We start from the raw sequence: 7011 nt of genomic DNA on the forward strand, positions 1-7011 counted from the left end.
TTTGGACAAGGTTATGCTAAGTCAGAAGTGGACGAAAATATCTTCCCTTGCTTCTGATGGCAAGAAGCCAACCTGTCTGCAAAAATGTCCCTCATAAATGGCAGCTTGACTTTGGCCCACCCTCCTCTTACTTGGACCACTACCCAAACCAGACCAAACGGGCCTGTCCATCTGCCCTTGAACTCAACCTTTTATTTCCCCTCTGCAGCCCTTCTCAATTTCCAGCCTTGTCCTTGTGTGGCCCTCACCTTGGGAGTGCTGGGAGTGGTGAGATGCCCTGTCCCCTCTGCCCCACCAAGGCACAGTTACCGCTCTGTGATGAGATACCCCTTCCCTCTCTCAGGGTGTCTCTTAAGCCTTTCGAACCAAGCCCCGTGCGTTTTGGATAATCATCCTGGAAGCTTCTTTGACGCCCCTCCCGCCCCAGTCAAGCCTGGTAATAGCATTAACTGATAAGCACTGCACTCGCCTGGCTTAACTCAAGCTTAGGTTGGTAGGAGTTTGAGGTCTGGAAAATCTTCAGTGTAAAATGTATTGCGTATAAATATGTACTTAAAATATGTAGTTCGTATCTCATCTGGCCACAGGTTAACCTGTATCGATCAAAATGTGGGCTGTGAAACATTGTACCCAAAGGTGGCAGAAACACCTGACAGTGAGATTTCGAAGGTGTCACCGTGGTGCTTTGGGAGCGTTGGCAAGCTATGATGGGCCCCGGGAGAATTGTTTTGCCCCCTGGGGCTTACATCTGAAAACGGGGGTGGTGGAAGTGGGGCTGGGGTAGGTGGCAGGGGCTTGCTGAAGGGATTGACATCTCTCCTACGTTTCACGTTCAGCACCAAAAGGCAGCAGGCGCAAGGTGACGCCAGAAGTTCACTTGTCTCACTTAAATGTCCAGACGTTTCTCTCCTGCAGGTCTGACTCAGGCTCAGCCTTACTCTGACTCTGCGGAAAGCGTCCATTACCGAATCCTGTATATTGAGGAGTCTTCTGCCACTTCCTGTTCAGTCTTAGCACCTTTGCCTGTCTCTAGGGAACATGCTCTCAATCCCTGTGTGACACAGCGTGGCAAGGCTGAAAGTTTAGGCAAATGTGAGATGTGGGTCCAAATCGTGTCTGACCCTGGTCAAGCCTCAATTTCCCCATCTGTAAAATGGAGGTGGTACTGTCAGGATGAAGGGAATATGTATGTGAAATGCCCAGCACATGGGCATAGCAGGTGATAACCCCCCTGCCTCCTCTTTCTTGATTAAGCCTTTAGAACTTTATGGCTCCTCTGGAGAAGGCAGGGAAACTAATATGTTCTTTGGAGTGCCCTTTGGGGTCTGGGTGTCCTGCTGAAGTAGCCTTGTATTGTCTTTTGAAAAGTGTCTGTTCCCCAGGTGCTGAACAAGAGGGTTTTGAGGGCCTCTGTGATCGCAGAATACCACCGTGCTTGGTTGTCTCTCCGTGTTAAGGTTCGTTCACCGGCGCCTCATTTTCCACATGCATCTGTCGTCGTCTGAGTACCAGATTGTATTTAGAGAATGGCTCTCACCACTGTTATGTACACATACAGATCGTGTGTGTAAACAGGCAAATTAAACTAGAGATAATGAAATCCCACATTCCTGCATTTCGTGTGTTCTTTTCCAAAACCCTCAATTCCAGAACCAGGACAGCTCAGCCCATTTTATGAAAGGAGAGTAATTCTTACTGGAGCTACTCGCTGTGTATAGGGGAATTTCAAGGCTGTAGTCACTCTTATTTTTTTTCTCCTCAATCCTGTGACCTAAGGATATGTTGTCATGTATTTCTCAGCCTGATTTACTCCTTCCCTTTGTGCCACATCTGTGTCTCAGAGTCCTGAGGCCTGGATCAGCCGGATTTGGGAGCAGTTTTCTTGGCAGTAAGAGGAAGGTTACACAAGAGCAGTTACAAAGTTCACTCAAATGAGGTCATCTGTGAAAAAGCCCTGGAGGCCTATACGCGTGTGAGGACTTTTCGTACCTTTTAGCGCCCTCTCCCGTCAGGTCAGCCTGACCTGCTTGGCCCCTCCACGTAGTATCTGTCAAAAGCCCAATGGCTCCAGGATTTGAAGCTCCTCCTTTGGCAGAACTTCCCTGTTCAGATTCCGTTGGCAGCACCAAACCCTTCTTGAGTTTATCCTGTGAGCCAGGAGCTAGGACAGGATAATGAACTCCCTCCCTCCTGGAGCTTGTGGTCCAAAATCTATCCCTTCAGAGCTTAAGGTGTGAGTGGGGTTGCAAAGTTTGATTTTGCTACCTCTGTGCGTTTTTGTTTCTTGTTTTTTTTTTTTTTTGCGGTACGTGGGCCTCTCACTGTTGTGGCCTCTCCCGTTGCGGAGCACAGGCTCCGGACACGCAGGCCCAGTGGCCATGGCTCACGGGCCCAGCCGCTCCGCGGCATGTGGAATCTTCCCGGACCAGGGCACGAACCCATGTACCCTGCATTGGCAGGCAGACTCTCAACCACTGCGCCACCAGGGAAGCCCACCTCTGTGTGTTTGAGGAATTTTCACTCCTGGAGAAGATGCATAAGGAGTCAACAACCACCATAGAGTGTTCCGAGTGCTGGCCAAGGTCAGGGCCTGGGAACACAGAGCAGGGGACAACCAGGTGCCCTGGGGAATCACGGGATATTTTCACAGCACATAGTTCTTTTGGGTCTTGAAGGATGAGAAGGAGTTCAAGCAGTTAGGCAGAGAACAGACTCCAAGGACGCGAGAACAGCATGCACAAAGGCATGGAGATGAGCTGCCATGATTTTCATCCAGAGATCCCTTCTCAAGAAACCTAACTTTCCCCTCATGTTCAAGAGCAACAGAGATTGAAGAAAGGCAGACTGAAAGGACTGTCAGTGGAGGTCCTGGATGCGCCCTGCTATGTTATAAGGAGCACTCAGCTAGAAGTGTGAACGCCCGGCTTTGAGCTGGCTTCCACCACTGCTTTTTCTGCTCTTCTGTGTGACCTTGGCCGAGTCACTCAACATCTCTGGGTCTCAACTTCCTTATCTGATAAATGACGGGCACAGACTGGTTAACCTCATCAACTCTTCTGCTCTATTATATTTCTTTGCTCCGCTTGATGAAAAGTTCTTCCCAAGCTGGTTATGACTTTTATTTAAGGAAACAACATGAAAAGAAGCTCGCACTCAGCTGAGGTGGCAGCTGGCTTCCCGGTGAGTGACCGGGGAGCTGATCTCTGGGCGCACTTTATCATACCCCTGCTTTTCTCTGCATCGACAGCCTAATGCAGTGTAGACCTGATTGCTTGGCTTTCTAGGGACTTCCTGGACATGGGGAGCTGGACCTAGCTCCCAGAGGGATGAACCGCAGAAGCCTTTTTAAAAAGGTCTCCAATTTCGATATCAAGGAGAGGGTAGATTCTGTTAAGGGAAACTCCGTGCAGTATAGTCACGTTCAGAAATTGTCCCAGAAATCCCTAATACAGTCTCTGGGGTGTTTTAAAATTGAACACACACAGTGTAGAAAACAGGTCCTCCCATACCTGAGGGAGAGGGGAGATGGTAAATTGGGCCCACGTGATTAGATGGTAACCTGGTCGTATCCAGACTTAAAATGTGCAGACCCGGGAGCTCCCTGGTGGCCTGTGGTTAGGGTTACAGGCTTTCACTTCCCTGGCCCGGGTTTAGTCCCTGGTCAGGGAACTGAGATCCCACAAGCCGTGTGGCCCAGCCCAAAACAAAAACAAACCAAAAAAATGTGCAGACCTAACAGTCTCAGTCTAGGGACTTAGGCTATGGGAATGTTCATAGAGGTGGGCAAAGATAAACACAAAGATTTCATTGCAGCTATTTGTGATAGTGCAAAGTTGTCAAGATTTATCTAACTGTTGCCAATTGGTTAAATAATTATGGTAACCACATCAGGAATATAATGCAGTCACTACAAAGAATAAATGGTGTTATATTTAGCACGGAATCTGGTGGCAGAAAGACTCTGCGTTCGTGCTGACTAGAACTTACAGCTGTGTGCCCTCGGTCAGGTCAGAATCTCTGAGCCTCTTTGTGAAGGGTAAGGTGGGGATAATGCCTCACCTCACTCAACATCCATTGCCCTGCTAGGTGAGGGGCACTATGCTGGACACGGTGTTAATTCAGAGACACGGTTCTGCCCTCAGTCTAGCCAGGTACAGGCAATGAAATGAGCACATCCACACAGGGTGCTAAGCGTCAAAAGCAGAGTGTTCCCCTACGCTACCCCAACATTGTCCCAGCTCAGGCAGAGATGATTTACATAACACACTCAGAAAAACAAAGGACGGAGGAGATTATTCTGCCTCTGCCTCCACACTGGCTGACCTTGAACAAGTTCCTCAGTTTCTTCATCTGTAAAATGGGGATAATAGAAGTACCTACCTTGTAGAGTTGTTGTGAGGATTAAATGAATTGATACTTGTAAAGGGCTTACTTAGGACAGGACCTAGTCTTTGGGAGGCACTATATAAAAGTCTTTCAAGTGCACAATAAGTCCCTAATGTGCCATCAATACTATAACTACTTTAAAAGCAGGAAAAAGAGGGACTTCCCTGGCGGTCCAGTGGCTAAGGCTCCGTGCTTCCACTGCAGGGGGCACGGGTTCAATCCCTGGTTGGGGAACTAAGATCCCGCGTGCCACATGGTGTGGCAAAAAAAAAAAAAAAATTCAGGAAAAAGAAGCCCCATACATGTCAGTGTTTTAATTTTGATTGACTCAGAGATAGTTAAAACATGCAGTCGAATGTGGAAGGCCATGTCCCAGGACCTCTAGAATGAATGGAGTCTCCGAGACTATAGTCTGGTTTCAGGGCTAACTAGGAGGTGGGGGAGAGTGAGAGAAGTGTTTTCCAGGAGAGCTGAGGGGAAAGGACATCCGTGTACCTGTGGGGTCCTTTGCGCCAAGGTAAAGTAGGTGTTTGAGGTGCTGTCCACTTGCAGGTAAGCTAAGGGCTGCAGCTCTGCAGATATGGGCTGGCCTCAGCTGGTGAGCTCTGCTTCAGGCAGTGGACCAGCTGGCCTTGGTTCGAGGCCACAAGCTGGGCTCAAGTCTGTTCTGCTTTCAGTCTAAGGTCCAGATGAAAAGGGCAGCAACTACCTGGGGCCTGCTCTTCTCGTGATGAACACTGAGGCACCCACATGGTACGTTTAAAGCCTCTACTCCCATCACATCCTTCCACTAACAGTCCACTGGCCCAAGATGGTCACATGGACAGTACCCTGATGGGGCAGGGAATAAACTCCACCCACGGTGGGAGGTGCTGCAAAGTCACATGGCAAGGGTTGTGGATGTATAACCCTATTAGGGAATCCAAAAATCCAATCTACCACTTGTACCTTGGGTGCTCACTCTCTGAGCCTCTGTTTCCTCATCAGTGAGACATAAAAAGCTATGCTTTGCAGACTTAGACATAATTTATGTGAATTTCCTAGTACCTGGTTAGTACTCAAAGGATGGCAGCTATTATTATTATTAGCTCCATTTAGAGATGAGAAAACTAAGGGTTTTAGGCAATGTGGGCCCGGGTTGCTAGGGAAGGACCAAACAGGTCTTTGGAGATAACGTTGGAATGGCCCGGGCAGATGATTCTGTGACTTTGGCAGTGAGCAGCCAATGAGCTGAAGGAGATATGACCTTCAGCAGCCCTTACCGTCCTCCCCAACAGGCATCCTTCTGTGAATGTTGGATAGACCTTCTCAGCATTGTAAACACTGGAGGCGCCCATTACCGCAGTCCTGGCGGTGGTGGTGTCTGTCTTCCCAACTAGACTGAACTCAGCCCCACACCCTGTCCATCTCTGCAACCCTCCATGGCACCTGGTAGAAGGCTCAGCAGCTGATGGATTCTGAGTAAACGTACGCATGTTGACTCTTTTCCACACCCGAGCTGCTCTCCATGACATTCCGAGACAGAAAGGGACCAGGGAAAGGACACTTAGCTCTAGCTCACTTGTTGTGCGATCCTGACCAAACCAGACACATGCCCATCCCAGGCCTCAGTTTCTGCACGTGTGGAACTGGCAGGTGGGGCCTGTGAAGTCTTTGAGTCTATGGTTCTCTCCGGCAGTCTGCCTGGGCCTCTTCCCATTCAGTGCTTCCTTATGTCAGAGGCTGCTGGCTGTCCACCAGGATCTGTTCTCTCCTTCCTTAGCAATAGGCTGCCCAATCACAGACTACATTTCCCAGCCTCCTTTGCAGCTGGGTGAAGCCTGGTAATTAAATTCTCACCCATGGACCGTGTGTGGAAGTCGCATGACCCTCTTCAACAGCTGGGCCTTAAAGTACTGGACATGTGCTCTAACATCCTGTCTATCCTTTCCTATTGGATAAAACCTGGCCGTGGGAATTCCCTGGCAGTCCAGTGGTTAGGACTCAGAGCTTCATTGCCTTGGGCCTGGGTTTGATCCCTGGTTGGGGAACTAAGATTCCTCAAGCCATGCGGTGCAGCCAAAAAACAAACAAAAGACCTGGCCTCCCCAGATCCAGCCTTGGGCCCCCCAAGCAGCCATCAGTCATCTCTTCCTTCTCACCAGAAGTGAAATGGTCAAAACATTGGTGAGAGTCACGAGAGTCAGACTCACTGAGTCTCAACGTCGTACCTCCACCCCTCTGGCCCCAAACTCTGGAAACGAGAACTAGATGGACAGCACAGGTTTAGAAATGAAAAGCAGCTGCTCCTCCTTGATGCTTTTTATTGGGGGCTTTCAGTGTTTTCTAAGCATGAGCAGCAGTGACACCCAGACCCTCTCCCAACATGCAAAAGGCACAGGGAAGTGAGACGCCGCAAGGACGGGCAGCGTGGACGCAGAAACCCCCCTGCATGGCATGGTAGGGCGTGGGGGGAGCCCCGAGAGTGAAGGGGAAGGCAGACGTTAACAGAGGTGGCTTTGGCAGAGGCTGGAGGAGGGACATCCACCTCCAGACCCACCCCTGCGCTCCGGCCAGGGCTGAACTTCCGAGAGAAGATCAATGTGCCTTTTCCTGAAAGTCCACCTCACATGGTGGGAAAACTCA

This window comes from Stenella coeruleoalba, assembly GCF_951394435.1.
Source record: "Stenella coeruleoalba genome assembly, chromosome: 15".
NCBI lineage: Eukaryota > Metazoa > Chordata > Mammalia > Artiodactyla > Delphinidae > Stenella > Stenella coeruleoalba.